Genomic DNA, 25,132 nt, shown 5'->3' with positions numbered 1-25,132 from the left:
GAAAAAGTTACTGCATAGTTACTCGGTCTAGAGAAAATCAAATTATCTGGCAGATTTAAGTCTTCTTTCTCAAACCAATTAAGCCATTTGGACATTTGTTTAAAATAACTTCCTACTCTTGTTTGTTCTTACTTTACTAAAAAACAAAACAAAACAACAACAAAACACAAAACTTGCCATAAACTCACAAGCACCAAATCTCTTTTAATGTTTTTGCAACAACACCTAAAAATCAGTGGAAGCCTTTCTGGGACACCTTCAATATTTTCTTGATAAACAGTAATTTTCTGATGACAGCAAGTCTCCAGAATCTTGCTCAAAATGCTTGGGAACTATTTGAAATAGACGCTTTGATTTAATACTTATACTTTAGACCAAAGCAGATAGGCATATTTTCTAGTGCTGTTTCATCAGTGACATGAAATCTGGATAGATGCAATTACTGCGATAATGTTATTGGCTATTAATAATCTCAAAGAATCTCAGTTTGAAGGCACTGCGTAGATGTAGATGGCTTCATAAAGGTCATTACTTTTATAGATATAAAATTAAAAAGAACGGAAACTCCATACTAAGAGTTTGTACTGCTGTGTGTTTACCTTTAAAAAGCCAGAAAGGAATTTGACAGACGGAGTACCTGGAGGAAACATAACGCTACATAAATAACACTCTAGTGCAAGCTAAGCTTATGGCAATATAAATATTGATGTTATTAATGTTACCTAAACCAAGCAAGTATAAAATGTACTTCCCTATCTTGTATGCAACATGGACTACAGCAGTAAGCTTTATTTTAAAATGATTTATTGCATTTAAGTCTTTGAGGCAGGAAGAGGAACTTGAGGAGGTGCACAGTGGGAACAAGAGGAACAAAGAAAGGAAGGAGAGATGGATGCGCTCAGCATTCAGTAACATCATCTCCCAAAGACTTCTACAGTACCTGATTTAAACCGTTGGCCACAATCTATGCATTTCTTTTGTATGAATGTAGTTTCCTGAAGCAAATGAAAATTTGGATATTTGTAAGAGTTTAGATAATTGGGCCTATGGATCAAGAATATACACTTAAGAGATTTTATGAACAGATGCCAGGCCAAAAACTCTACTGGTGGTCAATAGACTCCTGCTACAATTTCAGTGTCATGTGTTCCCACTGTCTTCCTAATTACTCACTCACAGCTCCAATTGAAGACAATGATATTGCAATCTCCACATTTTTTGCTAACGTGGAGATATGAATCCTACAGTAAGAATCCTGATTGTTCCTTTTGTTATGCTAAGTGATCAAATCCAGTTAATTAACTTATTTTAAGTAACAGGAAACTTTCCTTATGTCATCAGTACCAGCCCCAAGACTGTAGGCATATTTTCAACAATAATGCATCAGCACTTTGTCAAAGTTAATTTTATTTGTGCCTAGAAATGAGGCTTCCATAATTTTGTAGAGACCACATAATATATTTTGCTCTTAGAAACCTTGTCCTGATATTTTGCTTATTTGAAACAATAGCCAAAAGAATAAACATGACTTTCCAGCTAGTGAGGCATATATTTTAAAGAATATTTAGCGTGTCTAACAGACTTTCACATGATAGTCTGAGCTGAATGACTTAAGAAATTCATTAGCCTGTGAAGAGTTCAGGACTGATACACACAAAATATGAGATGGGGTACATGGTTTTGCAAATTTTCTTTAAATTAAACTTCAAGGTGTTTTTTATGTTTGGGTTTTACTTGTTTTGTTTTTCTTTGTTTTTCACCTGACACAAACTAACATGCAGCACTTAGTCTAAACTACACATAGAAATGGTAGATGTTAGTTTATTCCAGGTACCTGAATAGAGCTTTTTGTTTGGCTTTACACCTCTCAGTGCACATCTTCCACCAGTGTAGTGAGCAGAAAAAAAGAGCAGGTGTCTTGTAGGTCTTCATAGTTAAAACTAGCTCTCATGTTGCAAGTTAAGTATTCATATGTGGTCTTTGGACGGATGCTTGTTTGCACGAGAGAGGAAACAGAGCTCATAATTATATTAAAAGTTAGTATGAATGAAGACCAAATTATACATAAGGAATATTGAAAGGATACTCAGAAAAAGTAATTCTGCTCCTTAGATGTTGATGGAAATAACTTTTATTGATTTTGCTGAAGGCAGAGACATCACCCAGGTCTTTGTCTTCAGCAACTTTAGTCAGATATATTCAATAGAGACTCACACATATCTCTTTTTGTGGGCTAATATATATATATATTATTTATATATAAATACATTTATATATATACATATATATATATTTTTAATATTATCACCCATGCTTTCTGCTGCATGTAATAATGGCTGGTAGTAAATTTTTGGCTTTGACTCCAATCAAAAATGCTACTTAGGGAAGCAAGCAATTCTGCATCACTTTTGATATGCTGTTTCACCAAATCAAAATATTTTTGTATTTTTTTCCCAAAATTTTCAACCTAACCTGGAAAAAATGCTAAAGATAAAATTCATGACTGTTAAATCCAAGTAGAATGCCTGCATCAGTAATATCTGACATTCTCTTTAAAGTTTACTACTCTGGAGAGCTAATATGGAAATCAGATAAACTAGTTAACTATTAATTCTTTTATTCAAATCCCAAACTAACCTTACATCTAGACAATTAAATTCAAGAAAATTGTGTCACTACAGTACAGATCAATTGAGGAGTAGACCTGCGCGTTCGGATTACAAAGCATATATTCTAGCATTGACAGACACACTAAATATCTAATTGGTAAGTGAACATCACACTTTCAGCCCACTAGAATCACGCTTGCTATTACATCACAGCAGTTTCTCTCCAGGAACAAATTTGGAAATTAAAATATAGAAGGAAAACTGCTTAAGTGAGGTTGTGAAACTACAACAATTAGCATTATTTACTTGCAAAATGAATTAGGGAATTTTTAGTACAGGGATTATGTTGTGTAGTTCAAGCAAAGAAAGACACACCAAAAGCAATCCTTTGGAAAACAAAACAAAACAACAATTCTTCCCATGTCTTTAGAAGGAAACTGTTTTTGAATGACTCTATTTTGCCACTATTTCATTTAATAATTCATATCAACATTTACCAAGAGAGATTCTTACTGAATACCAGGGAAGCTGCTTCTCATTCTTTTGACTTCTATGACTTGTTGCTGCTGTTTTTCCAGATCATACAGGTAATACTGCTACAATTAAACAAAAATTTTGATTTTTAGAAAGGTTTTTTATTTCAAATTGTCTCAGATTTATATTTTAAATCATATTAAATTTGAAATTATTTTGTGAAATCTCACAAAAAACACTGCCAATGTAGTGGCTGATACTTCTTGTTTCCTAAAATTAAAATAGCTGCAAACTATCTCAGTTTTAATACATGTGGAGACCCTGAAAATCACTTATTATGTTCAAAACCTACTGACTGGAATTTAAAGCATTCAAAATTTCATAGAATTTGGTCTCAGCTGTGGAAATGGTCTTTTCTTTTTTTTTTTTTTTTTCTTTTTTCAAGCTGTAAATGGAAGGAGACAGTGTAATACACAGCATAAAATGGCGGCTTGCATTTCATAGGAGTAACACTCCAGTCACAACTGGAATCAGAGGGACAGGTAGAAGAAAATTGCTTTTGCATGGAATGAGTACGTTACATGAGTATAGTTGTAAAATTCTTAAGCTTTGGGGAAAAAAAGTCTCACATATTGCTAAACAAAAGCTATGTGAATTAAATTCTGCTTAGGAAAAATAGTTCATATGCATACATATGCATACAATAGTTCAAAAGCAATACAGACTATTATATTACTTACAGCATACTAGACTAGTACTTAGGAGAAAACAGTCCTGATTTACAGGTAAAATGGAGAGCAAAAAACCATTTCGCATTAACCTGCCTATAACTCTCTGTAACAAGCAATAGATGTAAATAAATGTAAAAAGTAACACGTAATACTGACAGTAACAGTAACTTCATTACAGTATTCTTCAGAGTTGTGCTGTACTTTAAACAGACTCAAACATCCTAGCACTACATACTTTAAATTTGGGTTGTATTTGGAAAAATCGAATATTGGAAGCTGCAGCTTAATTAAGGATTACCTTATAACAGTTTTAATTCTTGCACTTGGACTGGAAGTAGGTATTTTATTATTCTCTTGGGCTCCCTCACTCAGACATATGAAGCGTAAGTTTTTCTACAGAATGACATGTTACCACCAAAATAAATAAATAAATCAAAACAGCATGATAATTCTTGCTTACTAGTTAATTTTCACAATTTATATTAAAAAGTGGAACATTCTTTTTCATTTCCCCATTAATTATCATTATTTATGAAAATCTAACAGACCATTTGTTTTGGACTAAATGTTTTCATTTTGATTCTGCTGTCAAAAATGTGGATCTTCTTGCATTTGCTTTCTGAACTCGACCATGAGTGTGGAGCAGTATGCGAACAGCCTCATTGTAGTAATCCATTTGATTTAGCAATTCACTGATATTTATACATTGTTTCATAGGCCATCAGCAGCCCCTAATTCACTTCAAACTTTTCTGCATGTAGTTCTGTAAATGCACTGCCATTTCTGATTACTTACAATCTTAAATATGTTTTACTGTGAGACAGTCAATTGGTCTTCTGCAAGGACACTCATATTTTCTTATCCCATGTATGAAGATTTGGAACAACAAATACGTCTCTTCATTTCAGGTCATGTAAAAAAAAAAAAATACAGACTTCATATGAATAAATCCTGATTTATACTGAAAGTGGAAGTGTGACCATTCATGCACTTCTTTTTGATTTTTCAAGTCTTACAATTCCATTTCCCTTTTTGGACATACTGCTTCATGAGAAGACTCAAATAATGCAAAAATGTCAGATGGATCCTCCTTCATTTCAGTTCAGCAATATAAATGAGATATGAAGATATTCAGGTTGTTTAATTTTATTTCCAGCTTTGCATAAGGGGAAGAAATAAGAATCTTCATGTGATTTTTAGCAACTATACAACATGCATATATACAAAAGAGTGTCATTCTACTGAAAATTGCCTGAAAACTGAGCAACATATTGCACTGATAAATTCAACTTGTATAATTACCTGGGAGCACGTTGCTCTCTCAGATAAGAGATATTAAAATATGTAAAACTGAAGGTCCATGAAAGTACAGCCCTTTAATCTTGGTGGGAGGACTTAGTCTTCAATTTATGTAGGCTTTTAAGTGTTGGATGTTAAGATCATAGAAAAGAGAGAAAGGTGAGACAGACTATATACTACATATTTGCAAGATCCATTGGGAGTCGCTTTTGCAGCACTGCTATTTGCATGTGGAATATGCAGCATAATTAATGTCATTTTACTGATCACTTATCTAGATTTTTCATGTGTACAAAGTCAGTGGAATTATAAATACAATCTGCATACTCATAAATAAGTGTGGGTACAAACTATTGTCCTAAATTTTATGCTCAGAAGGGAATTACAAAGCTTCTTGATTCTGACTGACCAGGTCTCATGTTGCAAATATTAATAACTCTTTACATGAAATAGAGTAATTTGATACTATCAAACACTGCAGAATTGTTTTGTAAGGGTATCTTTCAATAAAACCTTGTAGGTTGGTATTAGGCTACTATACTGATAAACAGAATGTAAGATTAAACAGAACTGAGCATAACGTAGCCCACTGTCACTTAGATTGCTTTATACGTAGATGCAAAACATCATACTAGTTTCTACGAAGAAAATATGACTAACAGAATGGATACACTTACTCTTACACACTAACTGCCTCAGAGGTACCACTAAAATTTGTACTGGGAAAAGCCCAGTAAATCATGTACTATAACACATCACTAGTTACCAGCTAGAGCAGGTTTATACACTTGGCTTCCCATTTCTGTTTGGAGACAGAAGCATAAAATCTCACTATACATTCTAAATGTTAACCTGCAAAGCAGCAGACCTCAATTATGTCCAGCAATATTAAAGCAATTTCCTTACACAATTCTTATCTTCCTTAGACAATACCATCATCAAAATATGCACAACTGTAAGCTGAATAGAACTGAAAAAGTGGCAAATTGATAAATGACACTTGTCATTTTTTCTCCCCATTCCTGCAGTATAGAGTTCCTGTAGCAAGAGAAATTATTAAATTCACAAAAACTGAATAGTTAAAATTTAATGCAAGTGCCAGAAGTCTAGAGCTGCGTTGATAAAAGCCACTATGCTTTCAGTTCTTTGGCACAAATGAGAAGAAGGTTAGTCTGGTAAATTTTTTAGAGTTATATTCCATGCCCGTACTGGTCACACACATACGAAAATCAAGTCTCATTAGATAAAGTAATGGTGGCAAGCCTGAAAACTATCACGGAAAATATTTCAGTCGCAAAGGGTGTAGCAATTGCTATAAGACATATATAAGAAACATGAAGTGAAGTACAAATAGATGCCTCAGTAAATTATATAACCACATCCACATATGAATTAGAAACTTCAAACTATGCAGTAAATAACTTCAGCAGTGCTGTAAACGTGACCATAGACCATCCTGAGCGCAAACATCTCATCAGTCACCTGTTAAATCAATGAACAAAAAAAAATGTATATTTACTTCATGTGAGAAATCTGATGAGCAGGGTTCTATATTGATTCAGAGGCAACTGGGGCCCAAAAGTGCAGTACTAGATACCAAACCACAATCTTTCCCCTCCCTGCTAAGGAAAGAAGTTTGTTCCACAGTTCTGGCTCTAGCAAGTATCTTAATAGAGAAGTTTTCATGTTGTGGATATTCAGCTACTGTGGACCATTCCAGATCTAATTTACACAAGTACTATATATCTAATATCAAGCAGCTTTCTCAGTCTGCCTGTGCAACAGAATCCATTGATTCAATCCTGCTATTTACTCTTCCTTCTGTCTTTCATTTAAGATATCACTTTTTACACCAAGAAAAATAGTACAGTTAATTTCTGTCTATGTGCTTCTTAATGCACAATGTGACTTATGCTCAGCTTTGCTTTGTAAGAACAGAGGAAGAAGAGGACATGGAAGTGAAAGAATAGCTCATCCCCCTTACATAATAAATCTTTTCACTACTGACAGGGAATGGAAAAATGAGTCTCAGTTAATAGTGGTGCGTTACCCAAGTCCACAACCTTTCATTTCACACAGATCACTGTAAGCTGTGTCTAGATTTCAAACAGAAACAGAAAGGTTTTGTATTCAGTAGGAGAAACCCTGTGTCATATTGTCTCCTCTTAAACTCTAAAAGAATTGCATTTTTTTGTTATTTGTCCTGGTCTGTTAGGAAAGATACATCAATAGCCATAATATTGTTCTTGAGAACAAGAGAGAAATAATGACAAGTAAGAAATAATTCAGTGTTTCAATTTTCACTTGTACTTCATTTCCTTGAAACGTCTAATAAGAGACTTGAAAATCTAACAAAAAAAAAAAAAAAAAGTTTTATCCAACTTCTTAAAACCAATTAATTTAAAAAGCTTGAGTGAGTTTTAGTGCTTGTGAAAATGGAATAGTGACCTGGAATAGTGACCTGTTTCACTCACTGGTGAAGGATCACACACACCAGTCCTTCGAGCAGTTCTGTCAATGCAGTTCAGTCCCACACCTGTCCTGGTTTATTCACACAGTTTATTATTCCCATGTGGGCAGCTATCCACAAGAAACTTGACTGAGACCATCGAACTTGCATTTTATCACTCACAGGAAGCTTCATTTGAGTGAATAGCCAACATTAACCCACATAGTGCTGTCTCTCCACTGAGGTTTTTCTTTTCTTTTACAGTTGCTGTAACTGCATTCTAATCAGGTTCTTTGCAAAACTTTCTGTAAAATTTCAAGGATGCAAGTTATTAGAGTTACATATTGACCCAAATATTCCTACCTGAACACTTGTGAAGAACGCTGAAAATGTTAAAAGACTGTACACGTCTAACAAACAAGGACACATATTAACACCCTCCCCCACAAAGGACCCATCTATTTCAACCTTAAATGCCTGGATTTAGTACTGCTGATGACTGTGGGCATTTGAAGTGCCTGAAGGAAGAGAAATGCTAGCCTTTCCATATGTACACATGCAGATAGTTTCTGTCCTTTCAGTCCCCAGCATGCACCACTCTTTATCCCCTCACTGTTTTTAAAATTCATTGTTGAATTCTGCCTCACATTCAGCTGCAAAGGTATGCTAGAAGCTCAGACCACAATACGGAGTTTGATCAATGCCTGACCTACCCAGTGATTTAATCAACAGGACAGCATGAATGCACTAATTATGCAAGAGCAACATCACAACTCTGTGTGTTGCAGTGCATGATGATCATTTCCTTCAGCATGTTTCTTTTAAACAAGAATAATGAAGACTCACTTCAATGTCATTTGTCCCCAGTTTTACTCAAATTAAGTCTTTTATTACATAATGGAACTCGAGGCTCTTTCAGATGAAAGGTCTAAAGGCAAAAGAAATCTAAAGAACATGAAAGCTTACAGGGCCTATGTTACATATTTAAAAAAAATAATAATCATTCCACTTCTATTCCACAAATTTATCTCTGTAAAACGGACTTTCTGTCTCCATTCCTAAGAGGAAAATTTGAGATTAGTTACTCACTAGTTACTTTTTCCATCCTGTCTTTATTCCATATCCCATATTTTTCCTTAAAGTTAATGTGCAGAGTACCTGAGGTCACAAAAAATGAGGACATGGAACAATATTAAGAGGGAATACAAGCTCACCTGGTCTGATTCACCAAAGCAGCCAGGATTTTATTGTAGAGCTAAAACACAACGAGATAGCACTAATTCTCCCTGATAATTCACATGTGCTTCTTCCACAACAGAAATAACTGAGAGAACATCACAGATCTTTCTTTTCTAGCTCCTCCTCGATTGTATGTTGTCCTACTTCTCCTCTCCAATAAATAAGATATCAGGTGATTAAAACTGTGATCACCGAGAAATTCCAACTTCCTGTTGCACTGAAAATTGAATTTTTATATCTGTGCCTCATACAGCCTGGACAATTTTTATTATTCACTGTCATCCTGTTTTTCACCTTTATTTTGTAGTCACTTTCCCTTTCCTGCTTTTATCCCACATCTGCAGAATACTTACACTTAAATACATCTATTTAAATAAAAATAAAATCTCCCATCTGAATAATTGTTTATTTTAGTTTTCATAACATTTTTAGGATACTTTGTGACTTCAATATACCTGATGTAGCAGACACAATAGAATGAGCTCTAGCTTTAAATAAGTTCTTCTCAGCTGAATAACAAATTCAAAATTCTGACTCAGCCTATGCTGCCACATGTATTTAAAAAACAAAGACAGACAAAGACAGGAGAGAAATGTGCTGCTACCAGAATATAAATATATGACAATGGCAGTACCCCAGAGGGTAAGAGGGAGTGTAAATGTCATAGCAAGGCTACTGATTTTTATATTGTTGTCTGTCTTTCTTCTAGTACGCAAGAGATAGTCTTTTAGCATAACACTGAAGGAGGTAAATGAAATCCTTTTCACCAAACATGGTTATCATTCAGCACAAGACAATACACAGGGCTCTAAAAAATCTCTTCCCAAGTTCCCCAAACATATTCAGAAGAACTAGTTAGTTTGTGAACAAATACTCATGCTATTTGAAATCTAAAGGAGTTTATTCTCCCTGTGCTTAAAAATCATCTTTCCACAGCCAGATGACTAGACTGTAGGATGTCTCTTCTCAATCTGCACATGTATAACCAGACAACCATTCAGTAGCTTGTAAAATATGATTGCATATGAGATATTGATGGCCTAAGGGAAGTTCTGAATATCAGAGGTTCATAATTAAAATACCTATGCATTTGATCCAAGAGAGTTTTCATCAGTGTCACAAAGATGAGTGGTTATGAATTTCAGACTCATCTCTGCCCATACTGACTGATTTATGCACTTTTGAATTTGGACAAATGAAGGGCAAGGAATTAAAGCCAAACCCTTCCACCTAGACAGCTCCTTATCCTTGGGGGGGGGAGGTCTGAAATTTATGATATCCCCTCCCAGTGTTCAAGATCAAGCCCTTGAGCTGGTAACTCATAACCTATTTATGCTTATGCCATCCATCCGCTTTCAGTCATTTTTGTCCTCTTATCTGTAAATCCACAGTTGCAACGTAGGATGTGTGGATCTGCTGATAAGAAATTTTTGCAGGAAAGGGAATCTGGGCAGAAAAACAGTTCTGTTGCCAGAGCTCCTGGCAGCAACTCTAACATCTCATTAATTCCAGATTTATAAAGATCCACTGTGCTGATCTGAGGGTAGAGCTGAATGTTTGAATTCTGTGATAATAGACTAACTAGTTGAAACCTGTATTTAGTACTAAATATTAAGTTAAATAGATACTGATGAGATTACACAGTGTATGACAGAACATTGTTAACATTGTTAACATCTTGATAACAATGAGAATTCCATAGCTCCTGAACTGGGAGTTTTTATTTTTAACATTTTTATTTAATATTAAATCACTGAATTTTAATGGAATTATACATAACTAAAAACTAAAGCACTGGAATGGAGACAGAATCACAACTATGTGAAAATTCAATTGCATCATTCTTTTAAAAACTATATCAAACAGAGTACCAGTTGTGGAAACAGTACTCTATTAATTATGAAAGAGAAGAGCAAAGGGACAAAGACAAACAAACTGGGAAAGATCATACAGTTTCCATATCAATATTCTACAGTATCACTAACTGTACTGCCATCTACTTAAATAATAATAAAAACAAAGATGCTAACTAAGCATTAGAAGGAAATTATTTTGCTAAATGATCCTTCACTATTCAAATGCTTTTAGAAAGCTTTTTTTATTATTTTATATATATATATATATATTTTTTTATATACCTTGTGTGAATGCCTGTACATGCAAATTTATCACAATACCACTTGCATAAAAAAGGAGATTTTGATAGGGTACTAGGTAGATAGACCAAATAAAATAACCCTTCTGCCAGATGCTCTAACACAGAGGCTCAGGTGTCTCAGAACAGTGATAAGCAACTTGGCTCTGTCAATGGCATCCAAAACATACACAAAAAAAAAGAGAGATTGAACCCACTGTGCTTCTTTCTTTCCTGAGTATTTTCAAAACTGCAATGGAGGTGCTGCTGGGTAAAAACTGTTGCGCTGCAAAAGAATAAGGTTCTGAAACTAATTTTGTCAAAGAGTGAAAGTAATTTCTCAAATAAAAAAAAAAAAGACACTGGCAAGATGTGTTTTACAATTTACTGCAGAAATGCTGCAAGAAGAATCTCTTCACTGAGCAGCGTGGCATAAAGCCAAAATGAGCTGTTTCAAAAATCACTGTTGGGCATATACCAATTTGATACACAGGATTTAGCAATACAGTTGGGAATGACTCTGTGTGGATGTGTTCATGTTCTGTTAAATTTTAACAGTCTCTAACTGTATACTCATCTTCAGCATGAAGAAATTTGTTTGTAGACTGCTAAATTTCCTTTATATACAGGGAATTATATCAGTATGAATAGTAATGATTTTAATTTTTTCTTTTCCATATTTTCAGTTAGAAATTAATTTTCTATGGGCAGTTCAAAGGATAAAAAGTCTCAGATGAAATCTTTGAAAACATTTAAAGCAAGGATGTAAATTTTATGAGTGTGAGTTATTGGCTAGCCTTTTCCACCGCCAGATCTTCTGGTTCCATGAATAATGTGAGGACTTATAGTTGTGGATCAGTACAATAGGACACAATATACATCTAGAGATTTAGAATATGAAAATAGATTCCTTCTGTCCCTTTTGCCACCCAATCCACATTCAATCCACATATCAATTCAAGTGTTTAGAGGATAAAGCTTCAAAAAATTTTTTTAGGTACGTTCAGGTATCTAAACTGTCACAAAATAAACAGTAAATTTTCAAGTAATACAGCTTAAGAGAGAATGTTTAGCCTAGGAGTGCTTACAACTAACACCAAAGCTAAGTTGTTAACAATTGGAATAAGGTAAACCTAGATCAGTCAGTAAGGTAACCTGTGAAACAAGACAAACAAGACGGCTAAATGGAGTACATTTAGCTTGATGCAAATCTTTCAGTGACACAAGAAGCATCACCTAGGAAAAACTTCCTAGATCACAAGTGAAATTATAAGGTAACACAAACATCTAGATTTCATTTAGAGACACCTCACTTGGTTTCAACTAGCATTTTACACATGCAATAGACTTGCTACCTCACTAGAATAATCATTCATTAAATGACATGCACACCCAACGTCTTGACTATGGATAGATTTTGCAGCAGCGCTACTATGCAGGTTATGTCCATGACGAACATGCATATTGCTAGAGTCCTAATATGGATGTAATCCTAGTCATTTAAATCACTGCTATCTACATAGTTTGTTTCCACAAACAAATGTGAGGACTCTACTAATGAAAGCATACAACCAGACAATCACTGATGGGGTAGTATCATCTTCAATTACAGCTAAATGACACCACATTGGGGGTATTCAAATTATTACTCATGAGTAAACCCTAATCATAAGAAGAGTGTCTATGACATTAACTTGCTAGTGAAGAGAAGGATTGAGTCTGGAATAAAATATATTAATTTAAAAATTAGTCTGTAGACTGTGAAGTTCAGTCTAAGCACAGATAGGTTTGCTACAGACTCTTCCCATTCACCTTGGAATTAATATTGAGCAATATCTCAGTATTGTAACCAATTTAGAAAATTCCAACACATGGGAAAATACATACATTCTTTTTCTCTTGTTTAATTTTATTTGCAATTCACCAACAAAATTATTTTAAATGAAAACTGAAAGTTTTTAAGGATCTGAGGGTGATCTCCATGACTATAGACATAGTTATCTATATGTAATACATACATTAATCATAAGTTGTGTTTCTTCTTTAAAACTACTAACATCTCTTGTTTTTTTGAAAAATGTGTTTTTGGTCCAAAATAATATTTATTTTCTCTTGTAGTCATTTAAAATGACAATGTGAATGTCAGACACATTTTAAAACAGGTCAAATACCGCAGTTCTCTTTCTCTGTAGGAAGAGCATGCAGGATATCTCTAGAGAAAGAAATAGTTGCAACTCTGAACTTAGAAGCCTAAGGCTGATGACCCTAAGACTGCAGTGTGACCAAGGTTTGGTCCTCTGTTGTGCACCACCAAAGACTCCCAGTACTGCATCTTTTCTCTCCCTGAGCTGCCCTCTCCCATATTATATCTCTGGGTTTAACTCCTACAGACCAGCTCTGCAAGGTAAGAGTTAATCATGCAACTATATGGCGCTGGACCAGAACTACAGTCGAAAAAAGCTTTTCTCTTCAGCTTAATTTTCCCTGTTGGTTTTGATGAGAGGATAACAAAGACTGCCAGCAGGAATTGGGAGTGACACTGCTGCACACTGATTTCAGTTCTGAGAAGGTGCTGATGAGGCTTTGCATTCAAAGCTCTGACTTTTTCTGCTCTTAATGGGTCACGAAGTATTTCCGAACAGTTTACAGTACTTACTACAAGAAGAGCCTAGCATCTTGTCTGCCCAGACTGAGCTGGAGTCACTATGCATGACAGTAAATGGCTAACAAATCAAGGAGATTAATCTAAATCTTTTGCTGTAATCTTTTAATTCTTCATCAAGATCCCTGACATTAACATAATTTTGTCAGAATAGAGATTGTAGAATAGTTTCAGATTAATTCAATCATAGCTAGCATGTCTTAATGAAAGAACTAATTTGATGTCTATGCGATTTTTTTTTTAATTGCATTTTTGAGGTAACTGGACTTCACATGACAGCATGGCTATAATAAAGAAGTTTCACCAAAGAGAATTTTTCCCCCTCTATTCAAATGGTTTAGCTGTCATATGGTCACAAATGATGATAAAAGGAACTAAAAGCCCTCTTCTGCAACCCATGGCTCAAGACATTTCCTCATCTGGGCCAGGATTTACAAAACTAGACTGCACACTGTTACAGTAATATATAGATTATTCTCCAAACTCCCTTTTAAAATTATTTTACCTTTTCATATTATTTTGACTGAAGTCTTTAACCCATAACTGTCACAGAAAATTACGGTGTTAATTTATCTTATGAATATGTGGTAGTGATTAATAGTTATGGAAATGGCCTTTTGATTTAAAAGCCAAGTGAGAATGTTAACCATGACCTTTAATACTCTGCTTCAAAAGGAGCAGGTCCTACCAAATACTGACCACTCCATGTTGGAAGCAAGTTCCCTCTCACTTGAGGCCAAAGTAAATTTTCCTTTCAAGTCTAGCAATGTGCTTATCCTGCATATCCAAAACCTACCAATTTTTGTCTGCAAGGACTGAAGGATCTGTTTCAATGACAGTATGCCTTTGAATGACTAACAATTCTACAGGTTACATGTTTTTCTATGTTATGCTAGAATAGAAATGTGTTTTTTTTTTTTTAAAAAAAAAAAAACTACAACAAAAAATGTACAAATTAATAAATAAAACAGCTATAGCTTGAAATAGAATGTACAGAAGATTGCTTCCAGGTAGAACACAACAGCACAATATTTCTTTTTAGAAGAGATGTTTCATGCCCTGTATGTATCGTTTTCAGGAATGTTGAATGATGGACTTGTTTTGAAAACGTTGCTAGTATTTAGTTTTGGTTCAGTTCAAAGGGCTACACCAGAAGAAGGAATCGAAGAGGGAAAATCAGTATGAAAACAACAACAAAAAACAGTTTAGCTGCCTAAATCACCAATTTAAAAGGAATATATAAAAAGTTCCCAATAGTTTTCACCAGTGGCTGAAAATGTTAGATTAAATTTTACTATTACTGAGAGATATATTTTGACGTTTCTAGAGTACAATTTGTTAAGCAGATAATAGTTTTTGTTTAAAATGATTCCTTTCTGGGTATTACGTATGGATTAAAGATTGGGCCTACATGAATAAAACATCCCTGTCGAGAAAAATATTTTAATGATGACTTTTTTGTGGTTGTTTTTTTCTTTAAAAGAAGTCAGTTACTTGAAAGGAATAGGTTATGTATAGCTTTAGGGGGACTAAAGCTTGTATCTTTAGTGTATGTTAAATTAGCCTACTTCACAATAATAGTTATATATCATGTTTTTCTTTTTTTTTTTTTTAATAAATACTTGTTTCACCAAAAGAAAATAAAACATAATTTTTATACCTTTAGGGTAAGTTCCAGTTCTTTTGGTTTCTTGAAGAAATAAATAAAAAGCATTGACAGAGAAACTTCTGAAATGAAAGCCCAAGGGGGAGGGAAGGAAGCACCTAAAACCATCATATTACCAAGTGCTGAGGCAATCAACCACAGTCTGGGAAATGTCAAACAATGGTATTCACCTACCCAAAGATATTGCTGGTCAAGTCCTCAACTGCCATTTATAATCACTAACTAAAACATGGAATATAGATGTGGATATAAACAAGAGACAAATTAGTATTGGGAAGCTGGATTTAATAATCCACTAAAAGAGACCATCTGTTTATAAAGACCCCCTTTTCCTTGATCTCTGACATGTATTCCTAATATAGACACAGCTGGATATTTTATTTTTTCATTTTTTAAACACTCTGCTACTATAAAGTCTACTTATAATATATCTGGTCGGAGTGTTTGTCTCAAGTTTCAGATATTATGTAAGCACTCAAGGGCAATAAAATTTCACATACAGTCAGCCAGCTTTAAAGTAAGTATTAAACCATAAGACCAACATAAATGCACTTTCTTTATTACTGATTTTTAATACCCTTTTTATTTTTCAGATTTTTTGCAAATGTTCATTATCACTGAAATAGCTTTCCGAAATTCGGTTGGTTTTGGTTTTTTTTTGTTTTTTTTTTTTTTTTCAAGTTCTTGAAACACATTTGGAACTACAGTTTAGTTTTCTTATTTTCCTGTTTAAATTACTAGCAAAACTCAGTCAGTGACAAATATAGTACTGACAACCTGACAAGCTAGATACAGGAATAAAAGACCAAAGTGATAGAAAACCTGTGTTTCCAAGCCACAACAGAGGAAAAAAAAGGAAGAAAACACCTCTGACTACACACTTCTCACAGATAGAGGTCACTAATGGACTGGATTTGAATCAGTCTGGTAACAGCCTGAAAGTAATCTTGTGAAAAATGAATTCATTTTGAGATTAAAGGGGTAGTAAAAATTTTTAAGAAATAAGGTTCTCACCTTCCTGGAAACAATATTATCCTAAGTGTGCTTTCTTTGTAGTTCTTTAAATAGAAAGTACAGTACAGGAAAAGCCTGATAGTGATGTTTGTTTGAAATTCTTTTTGTTTTCTTGGTTTGGTAAAACTGTCTCTCCATCCTTTCTGCAAGAAGGGTAGGGAAGTCAACACTAATGACATGCCATGTTTTGGGTACTGCTATTTTAAGCATTTAAAGGTAAGCACATTATTTATTCTTAGAAAAAAAAAAAAAAAAAAAAACATAGCCTATGTAATGCAGATTCCAACTGGGAGGGTGTAGGGTTCCAGAAAGGAGATATGTCTACATCCTAAATCAAACTACCCAGCAGGCCAGGATATAAATGTGACTTGTAGCAGTGGCTTAAATTAGATCCAGACTCTCAAAGCCAAATACAGATAACATCACCTTATACAAAGTATAGGGTGCACATGTGTGTAAGGAGTGAATCTTTCAAGAATGTTGGATGCATTCCAGCATGACTTCTTACTACAGACTGGAACTTTGGAAAAAAACCACTGCCGACTGTTAGCTGCAGGTAGTTGTATAGACACTGTATTCGCACAGTGCTCTGACTTTTTACCTACACTATTCCAGTTCTTCACTATCACTTTTAACTGCTTTAACTACCTTATCAGGATAGAGAACAGCAGTTTAAATAGAAAATCTTCTATCAATGATAATGATGTTTGAAATCTCTCCCACATTTTCAGAAACAAGATCAACACTAACATCTCTTGTATCATTTTGATTAAATCTCATTGATAGCATTGTGTATCTTAAAGAGTTAAAGAAGGAAAGAATGGTGGGTAGGATTAAAGATATGATACCTTTTAAAAGTTTTGAAAAAAATGCCAGGACAGACATTTTCCCCCTCCCAAAAACATACATTTCTAAAACCAACCCACAAGTTGTCTCTGAAAATGCAGTTGCATAAAGGTGCGATGTCAGACAAAGAAAAAAATGAATGCCCCACAGAAGTTGGCATTTGTTGTAACCGAAGTAGTGATCAATCTCAAACTTTAAAATGGTTTAATCTCCCTACAAGCACTGCACTAAGTAAACATATTTTTAACATACACCCTCTTTCTGTGTGCCTGTGTGTGTGGTTGAAAGAGGTTTGCCTTGCTTTAGTATCTTCTCATGCAAGGAACCTCTCCCTTTCTCTTTAGCTGAGCTCTGCATTGGGAAAAAAAAAAAAAAAAAAAAAAAAAAGCATCTGAAGAAATCTAATCAGTATTTTCCACACAACGTACAGGAATTTACACGGATTTGTGCCTTGGTTTTATTAGCTTACTGTAAGCCTTAAAACAGATTTCCTCCATTAAAATTAATTAAAAGCTCCTGCTGACTGATTCCCACTACAAAAGAAGGTGGACAGTCTTACTTTCCTGCTTTGCTACTGATTTCTTTATCTTTCACGGGATTATATCTCTTGCTCTAGAGAGATCTTTCCAGCTGTTTGATTTCTTTTCGCGATCTGTTTCTCTGCTCATTATTCCCCTCCCCCTGCCCACTCCCTTTCCAATATTTGTAATTATTTTGCCAGAGATCACCTCTAACTTAAGAGCTCTATGAGGAGCTCCCTCGTACTCAGAAACCTTGATCCCATTCACTTCACTTCGCCCTACTCACTCACTAACCAGAGCCCGCTCCGGGGGCTGCTGATGGGAACGTGACGAAACCTCCCGGAGGCCGCAGCTCCTTGCTCTTCCCGTCCTTTACACCTCGGAACACTGGCCAGCGTGGAGTTCAGACGACTGCCTCCACCGATCGAGCCTCATCTTTTTAAGTTCCCGTTTCTCCAAACCACTTCCCTGAACGCGGCTATGGTCGCGCTCGTCCGCGCGCTCGGTGGCTTCCTGTAGCAGGAGAGCTGCTCTGCGCGGCGCCTGGCGGGGGCTGGGGGTTGCGGGCTGCTTTCGACACCGAAACAAGCCCAAGGACCTGGTTACTCGGGGCGGCTGAGAGCTCCCGACCCGAGCGTTGCCGTTCAACCGCCCGCCGACCCTCCTCACACTTGCCGCCGGCCATTCATAAAATGTGCGTGTGCCTGCTGCTGCACACTTGCAGGCACGGGGCTCTAATGAGGCGCACGCGATCCTGGCCCCTCAACTTTGCCTTCTCAAAGGGCACCAGGATTTTAAATCGCCTGGGCTAGAATTAGCAGGAAAGAAAAGAGAGAGAAATGAAATCCCAACTGTACCTGACAGCGTCTGGGAATCGCTCGCCGGCACCGATCATAATCCCCCTCTGCGCCTCTGGCCCCCTACACCAAAACTTTTCCGCTGCCGCCGCCGCTCCTCGCTTCTGGCCGCCGCCTGCCGCTCCTGGCCAGCCCCTGGGGCCCGCTGCCCGCCGCCGCTCCTCTCCGGAGCGGCCCCCGCGCCTCCCTCCTCCCTTAGGAGGCAGCGGCATCGTCCTCCCCCCTTCTCCGCCACCTCCTCCTACGGCGCGCAGCCCACGGCTCTGGCATCCCCAACGCACTTTCTCTCCTCGATTTGCTCCTCTCCCTCGCTGCTCCTCCTTCTCCGGTAAAAAGAAATGAGAAGGGGCCGCAAGGACGTTTCTTTCTTTCTTTTCTTTTCCCCCCCCCCCCTCTCTGTCCTCTAGAAATGATGAGAGGATCACATGAGGAGCTGGCACGGAGACCCAGGACCCTTGGTCGTCGTCGGAGGCATCGAACAAATAGATGTGAGTGTATGTATGAATGCGTGCGGCTAGCTCCTTCCGAGTGCCGCGCCTGCCTTCAGCCGGCGTTACAGGCTGATCTTAGCAGTAATGATGCCTCAGATCTGACTATTCCCTGCTAATATGAGTCGTGCCTTTTTTTCCTCCCTGCCTGACACCCCAGGGAGATGTTTACAGTAATGAATTCAGTTGATAGCCATCTCTCTCTCCTCTCTCTCCCCTGGAGTCCCTCCCACATTTCTAGTTTAAAGAATGCTTGGAAGGCAGGCTGCAACCTAAAGCTTTCCAAGAGGCAAAGTCAGGCTACGTTTTCTCTTTTCCTTTTTTTTTTTTTTTTTTTTTTTGGCTCCCGCTCTTAACCCATTGCTTGCTGATGGCAGCTCAGCAGCAACCTCCCTCCCATCTCACTCCTCCCCGCCCCCGGCTCGCAGCGAGGGGCAGCAGCGGGCGGGCGGTACTCCAAGAGTGCGCGGCCCCCACCGCGCGCCCCGCCTCGCCGGGAGCCGAGGCGGAGCGGAAGGAGGGTGTAGGGATCGCCGCGCTCCGTGGCTGGCGGCCTCAGCAGCGCTGCTCGGGGGTCCTTGAGGGGGTATTGGAAGGGAAGGCGGGGAGCAAGCTGGTCCGCGAGCTGCAGACCTAGCTGGGTGATGCCCTCGATAGCTATAATCAGAGCCGAGCTCTCCGCCAACATGGCGATATTTCGTGTTTTGCCGGCTCTGAGTCCGCCTCTCGCCCCTTCCCTTTCTATTCATCTCCCTCCCCCTTGCGAACTTTTAGGTGGGCAACAGCAGCACGGGATAAATATAGCACAGAATGAAAGAAAGTCTAGCCCTCAGGGAAGAGACAGAGCTCCTTCAGTACTCCGTCTGGTTTTTATGCTCAGCCAGGAAAGCTTTAAAACCGCTGGGGAAACCACCTTTTGCCGAAAGCGCTACCAACGCCCCCGTACTAATCCCTTCTGCAGCACTTCGTGTGTGTATATCAAGTTATCTGGGCTTGTTTCGGGGTAACCCAGTTCCCTAGTAGGTTCTTACCTTGTCCTGACAAGCCTAGGTAGGAGAGCGTTTAACACTGAGAAGCACCCGGGCAATGGGATGCAGCCGACAAGGTAGGACGTGGGGTGTGAAGTGAGGATTTGTCTCAAATTCCTCCATTAGCAAAGAAAATGCATAGTATGGCTTTGGCTGCGAGTTACTTAAAGAGAGAGAGGCTGGGAAGGTATGGAGGAGAGCTGATCAATGCCATGTGTCCAGGAAACAGAAAAGGCGAATGAAATGCCTTGGGGTGTGCTTCCCCCTCACCCCCAGCTGCGCGCTGCCTCGCGATTTCAGCTCAGCCGTACTTTCAGGAGCTGATTCACTCGCCATTGTCTCCGCACCTCCCTCGCCCTTCTCTAGGGGGGGGCTGACTCACTCCCAGCTTAAGAGGCGTTCCGAGCAGGCGGGTCGCAGGTCAGCCTGACCCGGTGAGCAGCGCGCGGCTTCGCCCCCGGGTCCTGCAGTGGGGGAGCCTCGAGTATTACAGCCCCCAAGCAGAGCCTTGCTGCCTGCTCGGAGAGGGACTCGTACCCTCACCTACGCGGACGCGGGAAGGAAGTGTGAAAGGGGGAGCGTAGGTAGCCTGACATTCCATATGGGGCTAGGCGAGGGGAAAAAAAAAAGCTGAGGGGGGGACATCTCCTCTTCGCCTAGCTTCGCAGAGAGAAATTGCTGTCTCGGGGTTCCACGCCCCCGTAATGGAACCCCCACGCTCCGAGCCCCTCCGCTGGGCTCGGCCACCCGCACAGGGCTGGGCCGGCGCGGCTCAGAGCCGCGGGACCAGCCGCCGTCCCCGGCAAAGAGACGGAGCAGCTCTGAAGTCGAATCTCTGCCTGCAGCTTCCAGCTGGTCCCGACAGATGAAAGGAGCAGAAGCCCCGCAGGGTCCAAAGGCGAACGAACAGCCTTTTTTAAAAAAGGTTGTCCTGTGTTCTCTTTGACTTTTCAAGACCTGTCTTCTTTTGTTGGATTTTTTTAAAAGCTCTGCATACTTTTATAGTACTTATATGCGCATGATTTATGGCTCTTTCCTGAAGCTGATGGAAAACCGGTGCATTTTCTCCTGAACGTTTCCTCATCCTCTCTTCACCCATCCCCAGTATTACCTACCTGTCGCTACCTCAGGCAGAGATCTGGCAGAGAGCGCCTCTGTCGATCAGGGCCATTTCTGCCCCGTGATACCCTCCCGCCCCACCACGGAGCAAAGTGGAAGCACGAAAACTCCAGCAAGGCTGCGGGCTGCTGTCCTGCCCCGGGGTTCACAGGGTTGGGTGGGGTTCCACCTCCAGCCCACGCTTCTCATCAAAGAAAGATATTCAGGACACACTTTGGTCATATCAAGATCATGTCAATCCAGAAGAGACTTTAGCCATTACCTGCTCATGCGGATGTCTCCGGTAATCACCCAAAGCCCACCGGGTCCGGCCGGTTGCAAGGGGGGAAAGTGGCAGAACAGCTGGTGTCCGGCATCGTACTGTTTTAAGGATCACCACCAAGGTCTCTGCTTTCCATAGCTGCCGATGAACACCATCGCCCAAGGTTTCTTTCAAGGAAAGGAGGAAGGAAATATACTTCCCAAGCCTCTGTCCAGCCGGTCTTATGGCTCTGAAACCACCGACGACCGAGGAAACCCCTCCGCAACGTTAAACGCCCGTAATTTCCCTCTGCTTCTTCCCCGGCGGCTCCGGCGCACCGCCACCGCGCGATCTTATCGCCGCGTGATCATTATTCACCGGTGACAAGCGGAGATGCGGAGCTCCTAAGTGAGGGTGACAGATTTCAAACGCGGTGCTGCGGCGTGCTCAGCCTCAAGACATATTCTTCCTCAAACTTCGCCTAGCAAGCAAGTCAGCGTCTTAACCCTTTGCATCCCTGCTTGTCGCACGGGCACTGCTTACTTGCTGGGGGACTCTTCATTACATGTCCTTTTCTGTTCTTGAATTGAAACAAATCAGAACAGCCAACTCTGGGGAACAGTTGGAAAGCTGAATACTTCTGTGGTTAGGGACTGGAAAAATCCTCCCGGCAAAGCAGTCCCCGGGGACTCACCTGGAGTCCTTTTGTCGCCAGGTTTGGTATGCAAAGCATCACATGCATTGTATGGAATTCACACAGAATGCGTTTTCCTCAACTTGATGTGGCTAAAAGTAAATATCTGAAAGTACTATTTCACTCAGACCTTCAGCTCTGTCTCCTTTACGGGTTATCAATAACAGCAGAGCAAGTGAGAAAGGAGCTTATTTTCATAGGGGATAAAACAAAAAACAAACAAACAAACAAAAAGCCTTTTTTACACATGCACTTCATAGCCAAAGGAAATATTTACCACTAGCAAAATTTAGCATACCAGAACATGTTTCCTCCGAAGCACAGGAGAGCCTTAAAATGGGGGGAAAACAGCAATAAGAGCTGTAATAAAGTGTGTGAAAACTCTCCAAAGTCAGTGCTATCAGCTCAGCAAAGCCTGGTGTCAAGACAACGTTGGCTATAGCACTGTAACACGGAGACATAGGGAGAGTACAAGAAAATCTGTGAAGTCCTTTAAGTTTCTGATATTCATTTATACATGCTTTCTCCAAGTTGTGATGTTTGGAACCCTTCTTTGCTTCCCTCTACACCCTCCCTTCAAAACAAAACAAAACAAAACAAAACATCATTTACACATCATATTTGTAGTAAGACATGAGGACTGACCCCGTTCAGACCCTAGCGAGGTTCCCAGGCCGGTGGGCGATGCCGCCCAGGTGCACAGCGAGCTCTGCGGGCTGCACGTCCCGCGGCGCGGCCCAGGTGGCAGCAGAGCACAACGCTCGGCGTGGAGCCGCAGCTGGGGAAACTTCCCCCATTTTCTGCCTTCGGCACGCTCTGTTTAAACTGCTCCCCCCACCTCCTTCCCTCAATTATTAATCCTAGTTATAGTCTGGTTGTTTGGGCTTCATTTTCTTTTTTTTCTTCCCTGTTGTAGCATTTATGTATTTATTACCAAACTGCTTTGCAGGGTTGAAAGGCTGTAAACGGAAAAGAAAATGTAGCATTTTCTTTAAATTTTCTTTGATTGTACAAGATGGCTAGCCTGGAATGATGGCCTATTGACCCATAATGCAACCTCACTTGTTTTAAAGTGGATGTGAAATAGGGTAACATTTAAAAAGATTATGAAAAATTGTCTTCTTTATAAATGTCCTTTTTTTTTTTTTTTTTTCGTTCTCAGATATAATGCTAGAATGAATGTTGCTGCTTGCAAGACAAAAAGTAGAAGTAGCTGGAAACAATTCTGCTTTCTGTTTTTATCAGTAACGGTGTATTTTGTATCAGGCTTTAAATTTGTGCTGCTGACAGAAGGAAAAAAAAAATGCAATGTGAATTCTTCATCAATTTTTTGCAAAATCAATTATTTTAAAGAATGTTTAAGGAAGTGGAGAGCAGAAGAAACAGAAGTTGGGGTGGGGGCAAGGAGAAGAGGAGTTGCCTTTAGAATGGCAGAGCAATGAGTTATTTAGATATTGTATTCTGTCTTGAATTCTAAACAAGTTGAAGGGTTGAATATGTTCTTTTCAGCCTTAAGAAACAAATCAAGAACTTTGACTAGACATACAGTGAACTGAAGAACCCCTCTCCTCCAACAGGTTTTTTCTGAGCTCCCACATCTGTGGTGAGATTAAGATGAAAATATCAGATGGGTTCTGAAGCAGACTTGGGAATATTTTGTGATACAACTCAAATGGTAGATTTCTACTGTTTTGAAATATAGGGATTAGAGCCTGATTCAAAATAAAATTAATAATGAAACAAAAATATACCATTAGACTATTTCCCATCTCATCTCTTGTTTCCCACCTCCTTTCTCTTTAGCCCACTGTTACCTTCTGTTTTTTTCCATATTGTTAGGTATAACCTTGTAATACTGTCTGTAATGCCTTGGGATGTCACACTTCATAGATTTAACCTACTGGAGGCATACCCTTCTTGTCTCCAAGGGATTTCTGCATTTAGCTTTTGACGGGTATAATGACAAACTATTTCTAACGGCTGCCTTCGGCCACTCTTCTTTCCCTTGTTTCAGGACACAGGGATCTGAACGTTTAGTAGGTTCTTAACATTTCTGGTCTTAAATACTTAACCTTTAATACTGAGCAAGAAGATTCAAAGCATTCTGTTTGCAATTTCTTTGTCAAGTTGATTGGCGTAAGGACATAAGCTGGTCAAAATCTGATGAAAATAATTCTTTTTTCTTTGGTGGTTGCTGTAGTGATTTTTTTAATTATTATTGGTGATTTTTGTTGTTGTTTTTTCTGTTCTCTGCTAAACACTTTAGAGAGTCAAATCAAGTTTTGTTCAAAATTGTTCCACCCAGATGCCATCTGATGACAGCCATATTGGAAGATAATAGATGAGTAGGCAGGACTGAAATACAAAATTATTATATTTAATTATATTTGAAGAAATGAAAAAAAAAAAATTGTTGCAGTTTTGTAACCAAAGAAAACCATGACAAATCACATTGCATATTGTACCACATTGCATATTGTATCATTTTAAGTAAAAATTCTGCAGGAAAGAAAAAATTCTACTAATAAATCACTGATAGAACATCTTAATTTTCATGCTGTAAACAATTGCACAAATATGGATTAATCCAGACAACCATTAATTGTGTCTGATGAAACAGAAGTAATTTGAATGGCTAAATCACAATGGACATAAGAAGCACATTCTTATGCATTATTTCTTTTTTTTCCTACCGATTTGTTTGTTTTTATTGTATGCAACATATGAAGGATAAATAGAAAGACAAGAAAAGGAACTGGCTGAAATCGACACACAGTCAAAAAATTTATTTATAGTAGGCCTAGCTACTTATTAGGCTGATAAGAGTAAAAAGCATAAGTAAAATCTTGTGAATAGCACTGAATTGGTTAAGGTATGCTATTCCTTTATCAAATTCTCAGCAAAATCACGAAGGCCCTTTTCATTATCATCACTAGCTTTTAAAATAATTAATTTTTTTCTCTGGTTCTGGCACTTAGCATTTACTTTTTAGGAAAAAATAGCGGAAGCTTTTGTCGGCAGTACTCTAGTTGCACGACATAGAACTAAAAATCCACCTCGG

At 38.5% G+C, this 25,132-nt stretch overlaps 1 protein-coding gene across 2 annotated transcripts in view; it reads right to left on the bottom strand.

Annotated features, from left to right (window-relative positions):
- FLRT2 (fibronectin leucine rich transmembrane protein 2) overlaps positions 1-21,634 on the bottom strand; it is a 57,689-nt gene extending 36,055 nt beyond the window's left edge. The window contains exon 1 of one of the 2 annotated variants that reach the window (XM_042814055.1): positions 21,399-21,634. The gene's annotated coding sequence lies outside the window, so the exon portion shown is untranslated. Of the gene's footprint in view, positions 1-18,501; positions 18,617-21,398 lie in introns of those variants that run through there. The other variant, XM_042814054.1, reaches the window with a different exon arrangement.
- Positions 21,635-25,132: the final 3,498 nt, after the last annotated feature.

Source organism: Centrocercus urophasianus, unplaced genomic scaffold (assembly GCF_019232065.1).
Source record: "Centrocercus urophasianus isolate 14NV4802_14NV808 unplaced genomic scaffold, USGS_Curo_1.0 seq_14, whole genome shotgun sequence".
Taxonomy (NCBI): Eukaryota; Metazoa; Chordata; class Aves; order Galliformes; family Phasianidae; genus Centrocercus; species Centrocercus urophasianus.
Note: the sequence above shows the minus strand (reverse complement) of the source record. Positions and strands in the feature narration are given on the sequence as shown.